This window comes from Leptodactylus fuscus, chromosome 11 (genome assembly GCF_031893055.1).
Source record: "Leptodactylus fuscus isolate aLepFus1 chromosome 11, aLepFus1.hap2, whole genome shotgun sequence".
NCBI lineage: Eukaryota > Metazoa > Chordata > Amphibia > Anura > Leptodactylidae > Leptodactylus > Leptodactylus fuscus.
Genome location: NC_134275.1, coordinates 62,650,602 through 62,676,486, shown reverse-complemented (window position 1 = coordinate 62,676,486; position 25,885 = coordinate 62,650,602).

The following is a 25,885-nucleotide window of genomic DNA, read 5'->3' as shown; positions in this document are numbered from 1 at the left end:
CAATGGCACTATATACCAGTAGTAAAAATTGTGGGTGCACATAACCCCAATATATTCTTTGAATTCCCAGTGAGACAATGGCACTGTATACCAGTATTAAAAATTGTGGGTGCACATAACCCCCATATATTCTTTGAATTCCCAGTCAGACAATGGCACTATATACCAGTAGTAAAAATTGTGGGTGCACATAACCCCCATATATTCTTTGAATTCCCAGTCAGACAATGGCACTATATACCAGTAGTAAAAATTGTGGGTGCACATAACCCCAATATATTCTTTGAATTCCCAGTCAGACAATGGCACTGTATACCAGTAGTAAAAATTGTGGGTGCACATAACCCCAATATATTCTTTGAATTCCCAGTGAGACAATGGAACTGTATAGCAGTAGCAAAAATTGTGGGTGCACGTAACCCCCATATATTCTTTGAATTCCCAGTCAGACAATGGCACTATATAGCAGTAGCAAAAATTGTGGGTGCACATAACCCCCATATATTCTTTGAATTCCCAGTGAGACAATGGAACTGTATAGCAGTAGCAAAAATTGTGGGTGCACATAACCCCCATATATTCTTTGAATTCCCAGTCAGACAATGGCACTGTATACCAGTAGTAAAAATTGTGGGTGCACATAACCCCAATATATTCTTTGAATTCCCAGTGAGACAATGGCACTGTATACCAGTATTAAAAATTGTGGGTGCACATAACCCCCATATATTCTTTGAATTCCCAGTCAGACAATGGCACTGTATACCAGTATTAAAAATTGTGGGTGCACATAACCCCAATATATTCTTTGAATTCCCAGTGAGACAATGGAACTGTATAGCAGTAGCAAAAATTGTGGGTGCACGTAACCCCCATATATTCTTTGAATTCCCAGTCAGACAATGGCACTGTATACCAGTAGTAAAAATTGTGGGTGCACATAACCCCAATATATTCTTTGAATTCCCAGTGAGACAATGGAACTGTATAGCAGTAGCAAAAATTGTGGGTGCACGTAACCCCCATATATTCTTTGAATTCCCAGTCAGACAATGGCACTGTATACCAGTAGTAAAAATTGTGGGTGCACATAACCCCAATATATTCTTTGAATTCCCAGTGAGACAATGGCACTGTATAGCAGTAGCAAAAATTGTGGGTGCACGTCACCCCAATATATTCTTTGAATTCCCAGTCAGACAATGGCACTATATACCAGTAGCAAAAATTGTGGGTGTATATAGCCCCAATTCTATTGCTAGGGGACTTGCAGGGTATTTCTGAGGTGAAGGTGGGGGGGCACACCGTTGGAACGGGGATTTGGGGTGTATATATGGGGTATACGGGAATACACTGTCAGTGTGTTCCATTCAGGATCCTGGGAAAGCTGGGTTGCGGCGATTGAGCCCGTCAGTGCCACGTTACACTGACAAGCTTCTCCCTGGAATTGAAGTTATATGTAAGCCCAATATATTCTTTGAATTCCCAGTGAGACAATGGCACCATATGGCAGTAGCAAAAATAGTGGGTGTATATAGCCCCAATCCTATTGCTAGGGGACTTGCAGGGTATTTCTGGGGTGAAGGTGGGGGGGCACACCGTTGGAACGGGTATCGGGGGTATATATCGGGTATACGGGAATACACTGACAGTGTATTCCATTCAGGATCCTGGGAAAGCTGGGTTGCGGCGATTGAGCCCGTCAGTGCCACGTTACACTGACAAGCTTCTCCCTGGAATTTAGCTCTTATAAGAGCTGTTGGTTGTCTTCTCCTTCCTATCCTAGCCTGTCCCTGCCTACTCAGAATCTAAGCCCTAGCTAGCTGGACGGAAACCTCCGTCCCCGGTGAATTGCAAGCTCAGAATGACGCGAAGCTGGGCGGCGCTGTTCTTTTAAATTAGAGGTCACATGTTTTCGGCAGCCAATGGGTTTTGCCTACTTTTTTCAACGTCACCGGTGTCGTAGTTCCTGTTCCACCTACCCTGCGCTGTTATTGGAGCAAAAAAGGCGCCAGGGAAGGTGGGAGGGGAATCGAGTAATGGCGCACTTTACCACGCGGTGTTCGATTCGATTCGAACATGCCGAACAGCCTAATATCCGATCGAACATGAGTTCGATAGAACACTGTTCGCTCATCTCTAAAAATGAGCAATGTGTGAGGCTGCTACATAATAGATGTGCTCTGCTAAACACATGTAGGACGTAAGCTGAGCCCCTCTTAACCCATAAGCAGTCCAGCGAACATACAGACTGTACAGTGTTTGCGATGTTATATTATACCTGTGGAGTTTGAAGCTGCAATAGTAGTGTACATCCACCAACATGGCTTCTAAACCTTTGATATACTATTATAGGGGCTCTTAGCAAACATACATTATTGTTTCAAAGTACAGTCTTGCTGCATCCATTTTCACCTTTGGTTGCCACTAGGGTTGTGCGATCCTGTTTGGAAAAAATCGGATTCCGATTGGCGATCGAGAAAATTTCACGATCGCGATCAGAATTCCGAACACAATCTTTTTAGGTGGGATCGAGATCGGTAGTATTTCCCACAATGCCTTCACTCTGAGTATATAGTGTATACTCAGTGTGAAGGCTCCGCTGCAGTTCCATAGGAATGAATGGAAGCAGCCGGCACACAGCCTTAACTCCCTGCGCACCGGCTGCCTCCATTCATTGGAATGTGAGGCTAAACTAACATCTCTAGCAGCTACTTACCTCTAGAGATGGCTGCTCCGGTGCCCTCCTTCTTCTTGCCTCACTGCCCCGCCTCCCAGGTTAGTGTTTAAAGAGCTAGGAAGGCGGGGCTTGTGGCTTAGGAGAGTGTGGGTGGGTACAGGGCGGGGAGACGTGACGTCTCCCCTCCTAGTACCCGCCCACACTCTCCTAACCCACCCACACTCTCCTAACCTGGCAGGGAGGGGGCAGGGAGCAGCGTGGAGCGGCAGCGAGGCAAAGAAGAAGGAAGGACCGGCCATCTCTGGAGGTAAGTAGACACGAGGGGGGACTAAGTAGCCAGAGGATTAAAAAGAAAATCATCTGGCTACTTTAGTGATTCACTACACAGCGTGGATTCTAACAATTAAAGCATTCAATTGTTAGATTCCATGCTGTACAGTGAATAGGATTGCTTTTAAAATCCGATCTCCGATTAATTAAAAAATCCCATTGACTTGCATTGGAATCGGAATTGGGATCGAGATCGGGTTCGAATGAAAAATGATCGGAAATTGGATTTTAAAATCGATCCTGAAAAGTCAAGATCGGCTCAAACCTAGTTGCCACACATCGGGGTGACAGTGGGTAGAGCTAAGGGGCCACCACAGGAGGCCACTGGAGCTGTGGCAGATGTGGCGTCACCCTGGGTGCACTGAACACAACATTTCCATATGAATCAAAAGTTGACTTTCTCATCAACAAGATTACTCTTTGATGCAAAATAGATATGTTCACCGCGTTGCTAAACATCCCTACAACAGGATATACAGATGCAGCAGAGTTAACCCGAACGTCTACAATTGGTTAAACTTCTGCAGCATGATATCTTATCCCAGAAGACAACAAAGAACAATGAAAATTCATTGGAAAAACATTCTGTGATAAGATATCGCCCTGCAGCAGTTTAACCAATTGCAGTTTTTGGTGGTGTAGAGTCCCTTTAGATAAAGACAGAACGAATAAGAAAGTTAATATTTTATTATTTACAGTTTATAAGACTTGTTACATCAGGTTTCATTACATATCTGAATAATACATATGCTCAATAACACGCACTTCTTCTCTGGTTGATGTCGGGTCAAGAATGGGGTCTTTCTAATTTTCCTTATTGTGGCCAATGTATCTTCTCACCTGTCTACTATAAGGAAATCATGGCTGAGTGTCTGATAAGTCTCAGAACATGAAATGTCTCTGTAGTCATGGTTATATTCTTTCAGATTCCAAGAACTAAACCCAAGATGGTATAAAACGCCAATCATATTACACAAATGGAACCAGTTCTGCTGGCGTTGTGAGAAAGAAGGTAACCTGTCACCCTAAGGAACGTTCTTTTGACAGATATCTTAAGTGTATGGCCAGCTTAAAACTAAATGTACAGTAAATCAAAATTCCTTGCCAGATAAGTTGGAGTGATATATTCTATCCAGCAGGCGCTGTAGTGTGCTTTGATGCAAGAAAAGATCATGAATTTCCTCTCCCAGAAGGCTGACCAACAGCGGACAATTTATTAGATTACTTTATTAACTTAGGGGAGGGTCTGTCGACAGATCGTTGACTGATTCTACTAGAAACCAGCGACTTTTAGCTTTACCTGAAAAAACTATGTATAATGTGTTTAGTTATGCACAAATACTATCACACAGCCAACTAGAATTCTGGTCCTTTTGGATTAGATCCATTGGCTTGGCTAATCCTTGTATCATGGCAATAGACTTGTTGAAAAAGTCATGCATGATGTTTATGAGAGCTACCCCTAGAGGGCAGCAAACAGAGGCACTGTTTTCCTATTTACATCTTGGAAAACAGATTTGCATATTTTTCCCATAATCCCCCAGTGGAGTGAAAATGGCTTTGTAAGACTTCATATGCCTGTGAAGGTGCTCACTCCTTAAGGAGTGATATTATCCCCATAACATGGCCATCTTATTCGGTTACTTGGAGACTATATGGAACTTATAGATGTCTCCACAATTCATAGAACTTATCTTACTGCACATTCCCCAGAGAAACTGCTTAGGGGACAACTTCCCGGCAGTCAGTTTTAAAACCCATTCATTTGAATGGATTTCTAACGCAAACCACCAGTCTCCATATGCAGTCTCTCCGTTGTGAAACCGTTTTTTTTTTTTTTTTTTGCACGGACACAAAGTCCTGCATGTACAGTCATATCCAGCCAAAAAAACAAAAAAAAACAAAAAACAGTTTCCCCATGGAGAGGCTACATATGAATGGGTTTAAAAACTGACCACCGGGAAGCCGTCCCCTGTCCAGTTTCCCCGGGGAATAGGATGGAGACCCAGTGGGTGGACACGGGCGCAAGTGTGAAGGCCCCCTAGGTATAACAATTTATAAGATGTCCTAAATGACTCTGCTTTTTCTATACATTTTATCTATACGTGAGAGATATTTTGCAGTTTTTTTTAATCTACATTAGTATGGCAACTACAATGATATATTATGGAGTCTGCAGTGATATATCATGGATTCTCATTGATATATTAAGGAGTCTAGGGTGATGTATTATGGAGTCTACAATGATATACTGAATTGCCTTAGATTATTCATGTGAGTATAAATTCTATTAATTAAGTTATGAACAAACCAGCAGCAGAATTATCCTGGGATGTGTCTGTCACAGCAGCACAGCGGGCCCAGATCACATTCATGGGAACAAACGCCTTGTCTACTGACATTGTAGTCAATCACAATCACAATGTTGTAGAGTCAATATTAGTGGTTATTATTAGAGATGAGCGAGTAGGTATTCGATAGAATACTACAGTATTCAAAATACTCATCATCGTTTGAATACTACCCCTATTTGCAGTAAAGATTTGATTCAGAACTAGCATTGATTGGCCGAATGCTATACAGTGTATAGCATTCGGCCAATCAACGCTGGTTCTGCAGCAGGCTCTTCTTTGCTAGTCGGGAGAGCTGGCAGCTTGTGGTTATGCGGGAGCTGACTTTTTCTCATAGGAATGCATTTACCAGTGTTGATTGGCCGAAAGCTATACAGTGTACAGCATTCGACCGATCAACGCTGGTTTTGCCAGAGGCTCGTCTGTGAGGAGGCGGAGTATAAGATTGGACCACAATGGAGACTGCTGTGGTCTGCAGGACGAGTAAGTTCACATTAGCGCTTGCCTCCCGTCCGGAAGGAGTCTGCAGGAGGACCCCCCCCCCCCCCCGAATGGAATATCAGCGCAACTGCAAGCGCTGAGCTGTTAAAGCGCACTGGCCCGTTATAGTCTATGGGGTCTGTGCGCTTTAACTGCACAGCGCTCCTCCTGCTACTCGTGGACTCGGTGACTCTCCTTTAGTCGAATAGTGGTTTCCCCTGAAATGAGAATTTTTTTCCCCACAGACTATAATGGGATTCGATATTTGATTGAGTAGTTGAATATTGAGGCTCTACTCGAAACGAATATCGAATCTCGAATATTTCACTACTCGCTCATCTCTAGTTATTATGTAATATTAACTAATTAACAACTATATTACTTATTATACCTTGGGGTTCACCTCTACATTTAGATCTTATTCTGCTACACATTAAGGTGTCATGGCCTGTTCTTAGAATATGTCATCAATGTGTGATCACTGGTGGTATTACAAGCGAACGTCTCATATCTACATAGTGTACTGAGCTGGAAGAAGACAGTGGATATGTTGTATTATGGCTCAGCTCGGCTACATCTGTATATTGGATATGTTATAGCACAGCTTTAGATGGCTAATTTCTATTAGTCTATTAGTCTTTTGTCAACAAAATTAAGTGAATGAAGAAAAGAGAAATCTAAATCCCATCAATATTTGGTGTGACCTTTGCCCTTTGCCCTCGATGAATTCTTCCCAGCACTTGCAGATAGTTTTTGAAGGAACTCGACAGGGAGGTTATTCCCACCATGTCAGAGAACTAAGCACAGATCTTCTGTAGATGTAGGCTTGCTCCAATCCTTCTCTCTCTTCATGTCATTCAAGACAGACTGGATAATGTTGAGATCAGGGCTCTGCGGGGGCCGTATCATCACTTCCAGGACTCCTCCTCCAAAGAGAAAAAGGTCATACCAAATATTGATGGGATTTAGATTTCTCTTTTGTTCATTAACAAAAATATCCTTTTAACCTTCCCATTTTTCAAAGCATTCTTAATTGATATAGTTTTTTTCAATCCTGTCTAAAACTTTTGCAGAGTATTGTACACTGAGTGGCCAAAAGTCCCATGCCACCAATGAGCGATGACATGTTGCATTGTCCAGGTGGTGCAAAGCATCCCCATCAGGGAAGTCCAACATCAGAAAGGGGTGCAGATGGTCTGCTATAAGTTGCACATATTGAGCACCAGTAATTGATCCCTCTACCTGGACATTAGGGCTCAATTGTGACCATGTGGACATGGCCTAGACCATGATGGAGCCACCTACTGCCTGGACACGTCCCTGTTGGCATGCAGGATCCATGGCAGGATGGCATGCATCATCCATGGCTTCATGAGGCATACGCCACACTCTCACATGCCCATCGGCTGTGTACAACTGGAGCCATGATTAATCAGACCATGCCACATGCCACCACTATTCCATTGTCCAATGACGATGGTCACGGGCCCATGCCAGTCTTCGAGCTCTGTGTTGTGGCGTCAGGCGTAGACTGTTGATGCCTATGCGGTGCAGTTCTCAGCATACAGCCCTGTTTGAAATGGGGTCCTGGTGCCCCACATTCAAATCGGTGCCGATTTGACCCACAGTAGACCATTGAGATCCCTGCACGACTCTGTGAAGGTGATGTGATGTCCATTCATTGAACACTCATGGTTGACCGGTGCACCAGTTTACGCGGCTCCCAACATTGTCTCTGCAATATTGCAGGTCCACCCGAGACACTGTTGACCTTGGAAACCCAAATTCTTGAGTAATCTCCATAACGCTATACCCCAATCGTCTTGCACCAATTATCATACGATGTTCAAAGTCACTTAACTCATGACATGCTGCCATGTTCACGAGACACCTGTCTGCATCAGACTGCTCAGATATCCTGGGGACACTAGCGCCATAGCCCTCCTCATGTGACACTGTTTGAGCGTCATATCCGACCCAACCGGCACTGGCACACGCCTTCCCCTGACTTTTGGCCACTGAGTGTATTAACCTATAGTCATTTTTCCCATATGCCTCTGCATATTATATTCTTACTCGATCACAAGTTTGTTTCTGAACCTTTTTTAATAAGTTTGTGTAACTTCTTATGTTTCCTTGCTATGATAGAAGAACCCGGTGGCATCTTTTTTAATGCCAAGCTAAAACATATGAGCCAAGTCACTTCATTATTTTCTACAAGATTGCAATTCTCAGTGGGCACTGGAAAAACATTAAGGTAGAGACTCTATTTTGTAAGCGTTGCTTGCTTTTATAAAACACATTAACAACTTGAGATTAAGGGTTGATTGATCAGCAGAAGTCACCGGAAGATGCCAGTAGAAACATCACGTTCCGCAACATCCCTTTGTTGTTCATCAAACCAGAAATTAGAAGTTATCCAGCGACATCTCAGCGGCTTCTTCATCAGGTTTTCCTAACAAACGTGAGACGGTTATGCTAATGATGGCGTAATGGTCCTGTCATTTGTTATCATGAAGACAATATCTGGCAAAAACAAACTGCTCTCACTTTCCTGACGGACCATGTGATAAGGCTAATAGTCTCTCACCGTGTAGATCAGATACATCGAATTACAGGAAATGAAAAGCTGGGAGTTTGTGTAACTGGCAACATTGTAATTTAGGGTTAACATTTCCATGTAAATATTATTTGTTACATTTATTTCCTTGATTTTGTTTGTAAAAATATAATAAAACATCATATTTTATTTCCAGTTTATTATGTAGCGCCATCATATTGTGTAGCGATGTTTAGATAACAGTTCCTGATTTTATTCCAAATCAGATTTTCGTAGAATTCTGCTTTGCGTTGTTCCTCCTGGAAATACATAAATTGGATCAGCACAATGTGATCACTTGATGACAGATATCATTGTTTGGAATACTTAGTATAACAAAGCGTTATTCCCTCTCATTGAAACACTGACAAGATCTAGTAGGTATTCAGGTATGGAGGACACTGTTAGGGAATGTTCACACAGAGTTTTTTGGAGACTGATTTGGAGACGGAATCCGCCTCCAAATCCGCCTCAAAAAAAGAGAAAGGGAAGTTTCCAGGTCCTGAGGCAAAAAAAAAAAACTTCAGCAAAAAATGCCACCGCAATGAAAGATGTAACAAAAACCACATCGTGTTGTGGGGAATGTTACTTGGTAGCAGCAATGGTGTGGACCCAACCGGTCAGAGACAGGGACACTTCAGGCACAAAATGAACAAAATAAAATACAGCCTTAACTTCAGGCAAAAGAATGTTAAACAAAACCTGCTCGTCCGAGCACTAACTAAACAATAAGGAACTAATTGTACGTGTGTCACTGCTAACCACACGAGTATACAATAATAGTGCAATACAGTCTCACCAGACTCTCAGTGTGTCAAGACAGACCCAGGCACCTCCACTCGCTCCCAGGATCTGTCTTGAAGTGCAGGCTCTGTAGCATTTTATGGCCCAGTAACGAGCCTATGACCCACACCTGGGGCTAAGGCCTACTTAAGACTCGCCCAGGACCACACATATGTCAGAAACCTGGGACTGATATACTGGGACTCCAGCACTCTGCCTGTCACCTTCTCACAATGTAAAAAAAAGTGGGCAGCCCAAAAAGTTCTAAGGGCATCAGGTAATACTGTAATTCCCCTGTAGGGGCACTGCAGGAGAATTAAAATCTTATAGTATATTTCCCCCACACTGATTATTTGGGGCCCTATCAATCGGGGCAGTAACCATGCCACAAGTGTATAGTTACCATGCAGTGCCTCCACAGGGCGAATGAAGTATTACACATTAAAGCTCCATATTCAATCAGAATTGCCTGAAGACCTCGAACGTCTTTGTTTAACCAGTCAACCCATTGGCCATATGCCATGGCACTTAATTTAATGGGAGCGCAATTTACTACTTTATAGTCTGCAAATATACAAAACGATGACACGTTACGTAAGACAGACTGTCCAATTTCTTAAATGTTATCTTTTTTCTTTACTTCTCCTACTATCCATCAAAAAGACAAGAGACAATAATGGCATTTTGGAAGGCAAACAAGATGACTTTTCCCAATTTCCAGCGTATCGATGTAGTTATCCAGCACATCAGACGTGTTCGCTAAGTGATATTAAGCGAGTGCAGTAATGGGTAATACCGTATGTTTATGATCACGTCTTCTATTACCAATCAATTCACATTACAGATGCCCCATAATTATCTATCGCATAATGGCTTCTTGGTTTCATCTATAGATTGAATTTCTTCAATATCTTTCATTTAAACATAAAGACGGTATTGACTGACATTACAGGGGAACGTTCCATGGAAATCGCTTCCTAAATATCTTGACATTTCATATGATTTGTGTTTCTAGAGTTGGAACTTGTATAAATAATATACAAATAATTACTTTGACAAATGCTACAATTATATGCATTGACCTAAGATCCGTATTATTAGAGATGACTAGGGTCAGGCTGACAATTCGTTTGCTATTTTCAGGGTAATTACTCTACATGATGTAAACATATACGAGGTCAGTTTTTACATGTATGTGGATGTATTATATGTTATTTGTATGTTTACCTATGTATCAATTTTTAAGAGTTTTTCCATGTGTTGTTGGATATTTTTATTTATAAGCTTTATTTCTGTGTTGACTCAGATGTATGGTTGATGTAGGGCACTAATACCCCCTACTCTATGTGGCCTGGTTCACATCAGTGTTCAGTATTCCGTTTCAGGAGTCCCGGACTCCCAGAACGGAATACTGAATGAAGATGTGAACCAAGCCCAATTCAATTAATTTGTTTTGCCTTTAACGATGGCAAAAAAGTACCTTTGTTTCATAATGGGGCTTGTGTGCAGTATGGTATACTAAGACACCCATAGCCTTCTACGGGGTTCAACTCCACCTTGGATGTTTCCAATTTCAGGTGGAAGAAGGTAGAGGCTGATTTAGCAAGACAGATGTTTCTTATGCCCATCTTGACACCCCTGCCTTGCCCAAGCTGGAGCCTGATTTAGGACGACGTCCATGCCCCGACACAAAGTAGGCACATCCTCCCTGTCCATAGACTTCATAATTTATTCCATCATGGTGTTCAGGCTCAAAGAGTTTTTATTTTGGCTTCTATATGAGTTGCATTTTGTCTTCGCCTCAGAACATTAGATGTCAGGGGAGAGAAGAATGGGATATTTGGATTGCAGCATATTCAACTCGGCCCTCCTGCTACAACTAAGTGTCAGACAGTCCTGCTGAAATTGTGGGTTTGGCAGAACATCAATCTAATGTGTATTGTCTTCTTTAGTGTGAAGAACACAGTGCTTTTCCCATACTTCCTTCTGAAGTCTAACACAAAAACGTTAACTCTTCTCACGTCTTTATTAGAGATGAGCGAACAGTAAAATGTTCGAGATTCGAGATTCATTTCGAGTAGCCGCTCAATATTCGAATATCGAACCCTATTATAGTCTATGGGGGGAAAATGCTCGTTTCAGGGGTAGGCAACATTCGATCAAATTATACTTACCAAGTCCACGAGTGAGGGTCGGGCTGGATCTTCCGAGAAGTCTTCTCCTCGCTGCGTCCCCGCGGCGTCTTCCGGCTCTGAATTCACTCTGCCAGGCATCGGGCCTGGGCAGAGCCGACTACAAGCGGGCATGCGCAGTCGGCTCTGCCCAGGCCCGATGACTGGCATAGTGAATTCAGAATTGGAAGACGCCGCGGGGACGCAGCGAGGAGAAGACTTCTAAAGGTAGGAGAAGAACTAGTGTTGATTGGCTGACTGTATAGCATTCGGCCAATCAATGCTGGTTCTGCATCGAACTTTTCCATTCGAATAGCGAGTGGTACTTGATCGAGTACGAGTATTTTGAATACCGTAGTATTCGATCGAATACCTACTCGTTCGAATACTACTCGCTCATCTCTAGTCTTTATTATGGACCTCTGACTAAGGATAGGTCCATGCTACCATGCATAGGCCATTGTCCTGATCCAAGAACATTAAAAGGGCCCCCAGGTGATCTTTCATACTGATTACCTGTATGGTCATCAGCATCTAATAGATGGAAGTATAACAGCTGGATCTCATATTGTTCAGCTGATCTCTGAAGTTACAGAGAAGAAAAGAGCTGGAAGCAGTTTTACTCCTGTTCACATAATGGAGAACTGCATTTCTGTCCCACCATATGGGGCTGATGCTCGGTACCTACAGCTCAGCACCTAGGACTTGAATAGCAGCAGAGTATGGTCCTGTTCAACACAGTGGTACCCAACAGGCTAAGCCAGAGAATCAGTTGATCAGAGTAAGGTCTGGGTGTTGGAACCCAACTGATCAAATTCTATTCTGTGGATAGGTCACCAGTAGGGCTGAGGCGATCTTGAGATTTCAGGATCGATTTTAAAATCCGATTTCCGATCATTTTCCAGCCGATCCCAATCGTGAAATTTGCTCAATCGTCGATCGGGATCTGATCTTTCCCAATCCCCATTGCTCATCTTGAGATTTCAAAATCCGATTTCGGAACATTTTCCAGCCAATCGTGAAATTTGCTCGATCGCTGACCGGGATCCGATCTTTCCCGATTTTGATCGCTCAACCCTAGTCACCAGAGTGCCAGGAGGCCACCTGGGGACCAGAAAACCTCTTTAAAGTTTTCTTTATTGCTGGATATAATGTATATATAGATATATAGTAAATAGGGTACAGTGTGTTTATTATAAAGTTGAATTCATAGTTTACATGGAGTCTCTTGATCTTCATACAACAGCTGTGTAGCCTTTCCTCTTTGGACTCTGACACAGGGGTTTGGGATTTCTGTACAGTACATGCACCAATATAGCAGTACAGCCTGCAAACCATTTAGCTTTAATTGTCTTGCTGTTGTCTTGCTGTGTAATTGCATTAAGACATCTCTTGAGTCCAGTGCAATTATTCAGAAGATATTCCATGGGAGAAGAACCTCCTTATCTATGCACCACTGAATTCTTATTAATAATAAAAGATTTTTTTTTTTTTTTTTTTAAGAAATAACTTTCTTTACTCAGTAGGAACAATATGTTAGCATAATAGCTTGCTGAATAATGTTTCTGCTTTGAAAATGAGCGCCAGAAGTCAGGCACTTATCCACTGTCATATACATAAGGGATATAGGTTATTAATGGTAAAACCCTTTAAAGTGCGCCTCCAGAACGACTCCCATCGCGTGTATGAGACCATGACAGTACTGGGCAGTACTGTCAGTGACCGACTGCTTCACCCCAAGTGTGAGAAGGAGCTATCTGAGGTCCTTCCTCCCAACCGCGGTCAGGCTGTATAATCAACATCAGACTAAGTGATGATCACTCTGCACAGAGAACTAAATGATCCTGAAGTCTTTCTTTTCTTTTTAGTTGCGGTGACTCCTAGTATCTTCTCTATCTGCTATGAGCTTGTATGTGTTCTTTCTTGTAATATATTACTGTATTATCCATGCCGCTGTAACACACTGAATTTCCACATGGTGGGACTATTAAAGGATTATCCTATCTTATCTTTTTTTGACCCCCACACAGTATATAATCCCCTTTTTTGCACCACAGTATATGACACCCCTTTTCTTCCACACCACAGTATATGACACTCCTTTTCTTCCACACCACAGTATATTACCTCCTTTTTAGGCCCCTCCATAGTAAATGACCACCCATTTTTATGGTGCACCCACAGTATATGCACCCCTTTTTTTTAATGCGGCTCTGTCTCCCTGCATATGGCGGCAATCCTTTTTTAATCAGCCATTACCTATTGTATTATTGCAATAGGTAGCAGCCAATACTTTTTACTCTTCTGCTGCCGCCTCGAGCCACAATGCTGAAGGACATCAGGATGTACAGTGTCCTTGCATTCTTCAATGTCAGCGCACCTCAGAGGCTGGAATGGAGCTTTGATAGGTGAGTAATAGGTATTGGCTGCTACCTATTGCAATAATACAATAGGTAATGGCCGATTAAAAAAGGATTGCCGCCGTAGAGTCAGTATCACTCCATTAGAAAAAGAATGCTTTCCTTCCAGTTAATCCCATGAGGCGCCGCCTAAGGCCATCGCCTCACGTGGCATCTTGTGGAAGATGTGCTCCTGACTCCAGCCAATGTGAACACAGACTAGCTAAAATCTGTGAACAGGCAACTTGTTGTTGTAGGATATTAGATGGTAAGTATGATTTTTTTTTTTACTAAATTATGCAATTTTCATATCCATTTTATGAATAAAGCCTATATAATATTCGATTTACTGTATATACAGTTGGAAAATGGCAACTACATGTCATAATGTATTTATTATATTTCATATAGTAGATTATAGAAGGACCTCCTAAGTGAAATCTTCACTTTTTGTTTAGTGATTCTTTTTAAGTTGGAGAATATTCACAGGCTAAGACTGCGGATTATCATCCACCATCTGCTGAGAATTCTTCCCTTACATAATAACAATTCAGCGCTCTACCCTCATAATGAATGAGTTATAAAAGGCAATTAGCTAAAAAGAATTGATTTCTTTTTCCCAGTAAAGATAAAGCAGAGCTGTCTGCGCACGGAGATTGCGCTGTCTCCAAGTGATTGAAGAAATTAAGTTTATCTCAGCAAGTTTAAAAAAAAAGAGAATTTCTTAAGTGAGTCTCGTAAGAAAACAGATGGGTCCACTCTGAATCGTAACGTTCTGATTTCAGCTGCTCGGGATTTCAACTCTTCATTCTCACAAAAAAAACTTATAGCGCGAATGAGCACAAGGACTGGTCTCATACAATAATTATAGGTCTTCATTGGACTTTTCAAACATGCGAATGGAGATAACAGTCAATCACTGAAAAAGGCTGCCCACTGGACTCTTAGGGCTAGTTCACACGGGGAGCGGGATGGCGTATTTTGGTCCTGATTCTGATGCGGGAAGCTGCCAGGGTTAATGTGCACGTTAGTATTTTCCATTGGACTTTTGTACTGGTCGTGCTTGTTTGCCAGATGGATTCGCTGCAACCAGGATGGCTGTGTGTAGTCTTTAATACTCACATGAGGACAAAGGGTATTAGACATCTTATGGGGTGGAGTCTTGAATTCATGTAATTGTTAGGAAAAGATGGGCATAGCTGGCTATGATATTTTATATAGTGGAACCAGGGACAAGTTATAGGAAGTTTCCTGCCAGTGAGGGTTGTCAAGTAAAGATGGCAAGGCCAGGAGTAGTCAAGGACAGAAAAGTCTTGTAGCTGTTTTTGACTACGGACCAATACTCTTTCATCTAAAAAGATAAGGAACGTCCTTGACCATTTTCTTTACAGTTAGACCATGATAGATATATAATGGGGTTCCATGAAATGAAACACAGTAGGGTGGATTTATTAAGCAACTTTGCCAATTTTTGGAGAAAAAAAAGTTGCAAATAGAATTTGCTACATCAGTTTATTGAAAACGTATCGTGACTTCTAGTATTTATAGAAAACAAACTGTTACCCTTTCACAGCCAGAATAGGTGATATCAACAAGAAGAAACATACACCAATAGGTTACGGCTGAAGATCCAAATAGTGACACAGCAAATACTCAATCCTCCCGGCCAACATCAAGGCTCCGAGCACTGTAGCCACCGTCTGTCAGAGCAGAACCATGTCTGACAAGTCACTTTGTTTCTTGACAAGACAGAAAATGTCACAGTCATTGATGTCAAGACAGAATGTTCTAAATAATCACAAATAATGCAATTCTTTTTATAACGACACAATTGTCCTCATAGAAGGGAATGTTATGTGTAGACGTTATTCAGAACATAGAAGATAAAGAGACAATACAATGTTTTATTACAATGTATCTAGTATATTCTTGTGTTTTCTTATGTTCAGTTTTTAAGACATATGAAGGAGAGGTAATTTAAAGAAAAGAATGGGAAAACAATATTGTTCACACTTCTTCAGAAGATCTGCCAGGACTGGGTCATCTTCCATGTATGATGTGGTAGCCACAGTAGGAGGTAGTACTCTCGGGAGCTGTGAATTGACTTCAGAATTTCTCACCTTAGCAGTAACTCCAGTGTCTGTGTCCCATGTCAGACCCCTGTATACAGAAACGTGACCTCAGTGTCCGTGTCCCATGTCAGACCTTTGCACATAGAAACGGGACCTCAGTGTCCGTGTCCCATGTCAGACCTTTGCACATAGAAACGGGACCTCAGTGTCCATGTCCCATGTCAGACCTATGTACACAGATACATGACCTCAGTGTCTGTGTCCCATGTCAGACCCCAGTATTCAGAAACGTGACCTCAGTGTCCATGTCCCATGTCAGACCTCTGTATTCAGAAACGTGACCTCAGTGTCCATGTCCCATGTCAGACCTCTGTATACAGAAACGTGACCTCAGTGTCCATGTCCCATGTCAGACCTCTGTATACAGAAACGTGACCTCAGTGTCCATGTCCCATGTCAGACCTATGTACACAGATACATGACCTCAGTGTCTGTGTCCCATGTCAGAACCCTGTATACAGAAACATAACCTCAGTGTCCGTGCCCCATGTCAGACCCCTGTATACAGAAATGTGACCTCAGTGTCCGTGTCCCATGTCAGACCCCTGTATACAGAAACGTGACCTCAGTGTCCATGTCCCATGTCAGACCCCTGTATACAGAAATGTGACCTCAGTGTCCGTGTCCCATGTCAGACCCCTGTATTCAGAAACGTGATCTTAGTGTCCATGTCCCATGTGAAACCTCTGTATATAGAAACATGAGTCAGTGTCCATGTCCCATGTCAGACCTCTGTATACAGAAACGTGACCTCAGTGTCCGTGTCCCAAGTCAGACCCCTGTACACAGAAACCAAAAAGTGAGTAAATCCAGATTCAATGTGAATAAAATATTTCCTGAAATTCGGATCACGTTCTTTGTCAGTTTCAATTCGCTCATCTCTAATACAGACCATTGAGGACATGCATATGTTCTATTGTTTAGAACCTCAAGAAGATACTTACTGATGGTTAGAGGATGCCATGTTCTTTAGCTTTGTTATGCCTTTAATGACGGATATTTATTTCAGATTTGCCCATAAATGACACTTTCCAGAGGCGAAATAATTTGATTCTCATAAATATTTGCAGAGCTGCAAAATCTGGATCTTTGATTTTGACAGGAGAGAAAGGATGAAGAAGAATCACTTCAATTAAGTCTCTTTTATAAATGACAGCAATGTCGGCAGCTAAAAACCTTATTTGTTTGATGCCCTGGAATTTGCGCAGTTGAGCATCTGCGGGCGGAGAATGATATATGGGAAATAAATGGTAGCGAGAACTTAATTAAATTATCATCATTTTGGATTAAGTGAAAGCACTGCGTCGCTCCAATCCTCCAGCTAAATAGATGTTGGGTTGTTACTTATCATCGCAACGTCACACAGGCTGGCTGGGTTACAGTTAGGGGTGATTTATCGTGCCGCTATATGACGAACACTAATTGCCTATTACCTATGGAATTATATTTAATAACTAGTGTATTTAATACAACACAATGTACAACCTGCAATAGCAGACAGCTACCACAAGGGGCATGCAATCCTAATGCTTAGAAAAGTGGCATAGATTGTTGTCCTATTATTTAAATAATTATTTAATGTTTTATTTTACACATATTATTAAGAATTTAGGGTATTTTTTTTTTCAATTTTATATGACTCTATTTGCATTAAAAAATATGCAAAATCCCGCAATTTTTACTCTGGCCACTAAACCTAATAATAGACTGGTATCTGCCAATTCTGTAAGGGATTAATTTGCAGCAGTTACCTCATATATATCAAGACAAGACAGACAGGATTACAATAAAACATAGATAACACCACTAACCTATCATTGCATCCACTACTGACAATAGATGATGTCACAGCTTATCTGCCCCCCTGCACAGAGTATGCCTAGAAAAGTCTCCCATAAATGTCAATGAGTCTGCTCCAGACTAAATCCATTACTATGCACAAAGGATATCACTAAATATTGTTAAAGGGTACCTGATTTCTCATGTTTTATATGCAGAGTCTTGCTAGGTTGTCTGTTCTGTGACTGTATAAGCATTCCAAGTTGGTGTTCTATCAGTTTTTCTGCTGCTAATATGCCCATTATGGCTGCAGCACATTTTACATATATCTCTAAGGGGGCCTATAAAATAAAGAACAGTCTGATCCCTCTCCTCTCCATTACTACTACTACTGGTTTGTTTACATGTAATTGTGCCAGGTGAAACTGTACAATAGCAAACAAATAGGTAGAAGAGAACATGTGAGCATATCATAGGAGATCGGAAAGCTGCTTGTTGTCTATGATTAATATCCCAATATCTACAATCATACAAGTAGACAAAAGTAGATGCACATGCACAGAAGACTTTTCTCGTGTTGAAAGATATGAGATGTTCAGTCCAGTGCACTGAGAAAGCAGTTTGCAGACTTGTGTGGTGGCTGTGAGGTGGAACAACCCCACCGCTCTCTGTTCACTGTGAAGCCTCCTGCATCTATGGAAGGGATTTCCCTAGCAACAGGGAGTGAACTGCAAATTAGTTAGAAATGAGACACCTGGTATCAATTTTAAAGAGGTTTTTAGGGCGCAAATAAGCAACATTTTTAATGTGTATTACACTTAGGCCTAGTTAACATGGGCCTAGAGTGGGAGGATTATGGCACATAATCCACGTCATAATCAGCCCCCTCACAATGGTGGTCTATGGAGACTGCCAGGCTACTTTTTTCCGTGAGTGGCATGTTGTCCTTTCTTCAGGTGGATTCCGCGGCTCGTTGAGCCACAGTGTGCGCCTCGCAGAAGCAACCTCCGTGGTCAGCCCATTCATTAGAGCCTACTCCAGAGGGGGAAGCCATGACTGTAGGAAGCCGCAACAGTCATGGCAGGCGGGTTTTGGCCCGAGAGTGACGCGGCTCCCCACGTCACTCTGGTTGCCAAAATCCACCCTTACGCTCCCCGTGTGAACTTACCCTTACACTTACAGGTGTTGGTATTCCTGATGTCAAGGTGAAGCCAGTCTGTTGTATCAGACTATGGCATGTCTGTCTACACCAGTCTTTCTCAAAGTGGGCGATAACGCCCCCTTGTGGGCGCTGGAGGCCTATAGGGGGGCAGTAAAGGGCACAGAGAAGATTTGGGGGCGTTGAAGCGGTTTAGGGGGGCGATGGCTAATTTAAAGGGGTGGTATCATAACAAGGATCCTATCTATACTGCTTGTTAATGTGGATTTAAGACTTTTCCTAAATACACTGCTTCAGCAAAACTGCTTTGTTTGTCCACTATCTCACTTTATTCACTTCATTATGGACACTAGCACCTGGCCCCCTGCTCATTGCTGAGGGAGCCACATGACGTAGCTCCCTGCTGTGTGGGGTCTGAGTGTACGGAGCCGGCCTGTGTCTGCACCACACATACACATCACATACACATCACCTAGCTCCCTGCTGTGAGATAGAGGGGGTGGGGGTGTAGAATAAGTGCTGCTTTCTTATATAAAGCAGTCTAAATCCTACTGGGCTAAAGGACCTGCTCTCTCTGTTCACTAGGATAAAGCTTTATTATATAGAGCAGGCTGCTAGTGGGCAGAGGAGCCAGGTCCTTTAGGAAACTCCGTACAAGGTAAATCCAAGTCTACAGGACCTTTTGATGACATCACAGGCCCTTCAGTCATCCCATAGGATCACGCTATGCGGTGGGCGGAGCTACACACTAATTTGAGGGCGGGGCTAATTGACGCGAGCAAACAGGAAGAAGGCAGCTTAGAAGGCAGCTTAGAAGAAACAAAGAAGATTTTAAGGCAGCTTAGAAGGCAGATCAAGCTTCATGAGGCTACCCCTTTAAAATAGTTTTTTTGCTTTTAACACAAACTTTACCGCTCCTTTACGCTTAACGCGCGTTTCCTCTTGTAACGCCATCTAGGGGACTAGACAGTAACTATTTCCTGTCCAAAAGTTGTCAAACTGTACCATAGATGGCGGTAAGCTCCAATGCGAAGTGAGAAGTTTCTAGTCCATTCTCGAAAGTACTAGGCCCGCCCGCTGCCTCATATAAAAGCGCACGCGCCATCATGTCACAGCCAGTCACGTCATTCCACGATATTACGAAAACAAGTGAATTTAGCGACTAGGTAATAGAACTGATAACGAACGAGGAAATAAAAATAAAATTCAAAAATGGATACCAAGAATTTTGGCTACAAAAGCCAATCCCGCAATTGTACCCTGGATTGTGGTCCATCGTTCAACGATTTTTGATAGCATTCCCATCATCGTATTTGTGTGAACGTGGATTTAGTGCTGTGGCAACATTGCTAACTAAAAAGAGAAATCGGTTGCAGATTACCGAACGCGGTGACTTACGGCTGTTTTTGAGTAAATTCGAGCCTGATATAAACAAACTTGTTAAAAATCATCAAATTCATCCTTCACATTAGATTAGTATTAAAATTAAAATTGAAATGTTTGTTTTAAAAACATGAATAAAAGTTTTCCTAATATTACAAAATGGTGTTTTACATTACCCTCATCAGAAAGTCTTATTTTCACATGACACGCATAATTTAATTATTAACATAATGACTGCGATTGTGATTCTTAAGATGTAGTAAAGATAGAAAATAATTAATTCTCGAAGTGGGCGGTAGACAAAATAAGTTTGAGAACCTCTGGTCTACACCAATATAAACTATTTACGATATACCAATGCTGGTCTCTTATAGTCAACTTCATCAATAAATTTCAAGTTGTTACTAAAGAATATATTAAATAAAAATAAATTAAGAGCCAAATGATTAATTAGTTCAATTATCTCTATAAAATATAAAAATACTGTAATTCAATTATTGTCATATAAAATGTTTTCTTAAACCGTGAGTCACCAGTAAGTTATAAAGCTAAATTACCGGTTTGGGTCACGATTGCACATTGTTTATATACAGTAGATCTGACACTTACATCACACAAATGCTTGACAGGAGATTAGCGATCCAGGGGTCAAGAGATGGTAATTTTCCTTGACAGGGCAGTCTAAATTTCTATCATTATATAGCTGCATTTAATAACCATAGACACATTTATTTTCATTTTTCACTTCCAAAAATAATGACCACAAGTTCTGTACAACATTGTTATTTACTGACACGTCAGTCATACATCTTATAAAATGACATTGGACAGGTTTATTTATATTGGCTCTATTGTCTCAGGTATTTCTGTTTCTTGGCGGGACGAGTAAATAAGTAATGATTGTATGGGAAATATACTGTAATTTGGTATACAAGGGTACATTGATATATCTTTTCTGCCAGATTCCATTTGATTGCAAAGAACTAGCTAACGTCACACTATCGCTGGGCACCCCAAATGACAAAGAGCCTGTCCGCTAAAACAGTGGTTATAATGGGGTCTACAGGGTGTCCATTGGGTTTTCGAAAGAATCTGTGATGGAGTTGTCTACGTAGGACGATTTCAGACTCTGACCCATACGTGAACCTAGCCTTAAGATGTGTTATGATAAAATTGGAGGCATATATGAGAGCAGTAAGGCCTCAAAACCCTACAATGCCCAATATTTGACTTTGATATGATTGATTTTGACCCTCATTCATCTGGAATGTTGTTGATATTCAGTGACTTCATGAAATTGTGTTATAATTCCCATCACTAGGCATGATGGGGATGAAGACTAGAGATGAGCGAGTGGTATTCGATCGAGTAGGTATTCGATCGAATACTACGGTATTTTGAAATACTCGTACTCGATTGAGTACCACTCGCTATTGGAATGGAAAAATTTGATGCAGAACCAGCGTTGATTGGCCGAATGCTATACAGTCAGCCAATCAACGCTGGTTATTCTCCTATCTTTCGAAACCTTCTCCGTGCAGCTTCCCCGCAGTGTCTTCCAGCTCTGAATTGACTCTGCCAGGCATCGGGCCTGGGCAGAGTCGACTGCGGCCATTTTCTTGTAATGCGGGCATGCGCAGTTGGCTCCGCCCAGGCCTGATGCCTGGTAGAGTCAATTCAGAGCCAGAAGACGCCGCGGGGATTAATACATATAAATATTGGCTGTTTGTTTCCACAAACACTGCCACACCGGGCCATAGGTTGTTTGTAGAGATGGACAAACCTTGCAAGATTTATTTTGTGACTCAAGTGACTGCTGGGGTCTAATTACAGGCTTCAATGATCTGTTGCAGCCTCTGATACAGCCACCTAGGAGGACAGAAGACATTGGGCAAAGGAGAACGCACCCCTTTCAAGGAGTCCAGGCGAAGTGAGGGGAAGTGAGTATTAGCATCTCTGTTTATTAGGTTTCTGCACCTCGCCAAGGCCTCCACTTATTGTACCCTGGAGACTACAGAGTATAATAATGACTTGTGGATGGTGAAATCTCAAAATTTTTAGATTTTTTGAAAATCCATAATGAACTTAACTCGTAAGAAATTGGTTTGCTCATCTCTAGTTTTTTCTAGGGGCGCAGCACAGCTTTATTACAGTGAACTGGACTGATTTGTAGCATCATGGACAGGTCTGGGGCTGTTTTTGGAGAAATGCCTCAATGTTTTTGTAATTCTCGCCAACTTTTTCTATTATTTTATTTCACCAGTCATTATTACACAAAGGACATCATCAATATAGAAAAAAGTTTTTGGAAGAATCTTTACATCTTCTCTCCATTACAGTTGGTCCGATTGGCAACAGATATCCAATGTGGAAGGTATAGTATAGCACATAGAATGGACCTGGAAAAAAAAAACAAAAATACTACCTACCACCATCTTATATTCCTAAGGTTAAAACATCTTCCCTACATCTGGACATTTACAGAATTACTGGATAGTTATTGATTTGTTTCCTGGTAGATATTGAAATGTACTAGAAATTGAAACATGAAAGACATGAACACTTACCTTTGGGTAGATCACGATCTTGTTTCTACTTCTGGAAATTTTAGGTATACGTCAATTTTTTTGAATGACGAATAAAAGAATCCAACCTTACCTGTATTTTCTTTTTCACCAGTGGAATCCCCAATGAGATTTTTACCCATTATAGTCCTGTATATTGTATAATATATGTATATGTATATATGGTCAAAGAACAAAAGTAGAGATTGTAGCAGTGCAATGAACTTGGTTTATTGTCATGGATATTTTACTGTACTTTGGCATATGAGGCAGGATGACATCAAGCTGCTAAGGACTCAAATTTAGTTCAAAAAATTTTTTTGGAAAACAAATCAGCAAAATGAATTGGAATCATACTGGATACAAAGTAGTAGGAAGAAGTAACCTAACCATAGAATCTAGGCCTTGCCTATTAGACTCTGTTCACACCAGCTTTACAATTAGTTCTATCAGGTTTTCATTTATTCATGCAAAAACATAATAGTCCACATAACAACAACCTAATAGATCCCGTTGTAATGGGATCCCTTAAAATTTACTAGCACATATCTGAATGTCTGAATACCTGCCCTGGTTCTATTAAGAATGAAATAGATACTAATTTTCACAGAAGTCTATGCAGTTATGTGATGTTGCCCGTAAGTGATATATCTACGGTGTCATTAAAGATGGCTGAATATCTGACCACGAAGGCACCCAGTAAACTGTTAACTAGGGTTGAGCGATCGTGTTCGGAAAAGATTGCATTCCGATCGGCGATCGAGAAAATTTCACGATCACGATCGGAATTCCGAACACGATCTTTTTATGTGGGATTGAGATCGGTGATCTTTTCCCACAATGCTTTGCTTAGCCTTCACACTGAGTATACGCTGTATACTCAGTGTGAAGGCTCCGCTGCAGTTCCATAGGAATGAATGGAAGCAGCCAGCACACAGTCTTAACCCCCTGCGCACCGGCTGCCTCCAGTGATTCGAATGGGAGGCTAAACTAAACATCTCTAGCAGCTACTTACCTCTAGAGATGGCTGCTCCGGTGCCCTCCTTCTTCTTGTCCTCTCTGCCGCTCCACGCTGCTCTTTTTGCCTCGCTGCCCCGCCTCCCAGGTTAGTGTTTAAAGTGCTAGGTAGGTGGGGCTTGTGGCGTAGGAGAGTGTGGGCGGGTACAGGGTGGGGAGACGTGACGTCTCCCCTCCCAGTACCTGCCCACACTCTCTTAACCTGCCCACACTCTCCTAACCTGGCAGGGAGGGGGCAGTGAAGGGAGAAGAGCAGCGTGGAGCGGCAGCGAGGCAAAGAAGAAGGAAGGCACCGGGCACCGGACCAGCCATCTCTGGAGGTAAGTGGACACCATGGGGGACTAAGTAGCCAGAGGATTAAAAAAAAATCCTCTGGCTACTTTAGTGATTCACTACACAGCGTGGATTCTAACAATTGTTAGATTCCATGCTGTATAGTAAATAGGATTGTTTTTAAAATCCGATCTCCGATTAATAAAAAACCCCCTTGACTTGCACTGGGATCGAAATTGGGATCGAGATCGGGTTCGAATGAAAAATGATCGGAAATCGGATTTTAAAATCCATCCTGAAAAGTCAAGATCGGCTCAAATCTACTGTGAACCGGTCCACTGTGATAATGGAGTAGTAGTTTGCATGTGGGATCATCTATGTAAATGACATAGATAAGCAAGTTCAACGCTCCGTCACGCCCATGGAAGTCAATGTAGAGGGGGTCGCGCATGTGCACTACTCCTCGGTTTACACAGGGTTTTCAGTGGTTTGTCCTTTAGAGATCGTAAATCTATCACCTATCCTGATAAATATTGTTCATGGGCTAACGCATTTAAAGGAACACTCCAGGCAGCATAACACAGGGATACAAAGAGACAGTCCCTATGAGAGTCCACCATCTTACGCACCATATACAATACAGTGCAGTGTTCATTTAAGTCAGTGGACATGACCATTGACATAGCTTGACCGTGCACATTCCACACACAACACGTATGTAATATAGATATTCTGTAAATATCACCATACCGTTCCCATTACATTACCATTTATTAGGAACACTTAGAATTGGTAACCCAGTGCAATATATCAGAAGATGTTACACCGCCGGCACTTGACATATTCACCATCCTTATATGTCTCAGTTATAATTTGGGGCAGAATGGTCTGCAGATCCGGGCACAGAATATGAAGGAAGGATTGGAACGAAACCTTTATTCTATTCCTTAAGTGACATTTCTAGAATAGCTATTACCACATGTTGCCAAATGTCAGATACAATTCATGGTTCATAGCATATAATCTGAAGAGTCACTGTGTTACTTCCTATGACTCATCTTGAAACTGTTCATAGTTGGAACGCTACTACTCATCGCTAAAGTCACTTCCATAGTTGGAACACTAATACTAATTGGTAGAGTCACTTGGATGTGCAGATTGGCTTGTACATGCAGAACTCTTATTATGTATATAGAAAATATGGTCATAAATTGAATGCAGGATGATACGACTCTACAATCTAATGCAGTATCTAAAGGAGGTTACAGTATTTCAGTATCGATGGGTCTTCAAAATCAAATCGGTGAGGGTCCAACACAGGCACCCCCACTGATCAGCTGATAAACAGACACATGCTTACCGAAGAGATGTATTGTATCCTTTGGATGTGCCTTTGAATCTACACAAGGAATAGCCTAAATCCACATAGGGCTGTCACCAGGCCTGATAAGCCCATCATCTGATTGGTGGTGTTACCCAGAACATTTTGGAGTTTTGTTAGTCCAAATTCATTCAGCTATTCAAAATATATCAACCCTTTTAGTGTTAAGGCAAATTAGCTCTGCAGGACATATAGCACAAGGAGACCCCGCCCCAGAGTAACCAGAGGGTTACCGCCTACTTGGCAAGCAGACCCTAATTGGTGTCTACAGTTAAAAATCCTATACCTTTGGAATTGCCTAATGGATCCCTTTTGAAAGGGATTTGGAAAGCGAGGGCTGGTGTGCACCCAGTCTTATTAGCTTTATTTGTGATTGTGCTGTCTTAAAATTGAGGGGGTATAGC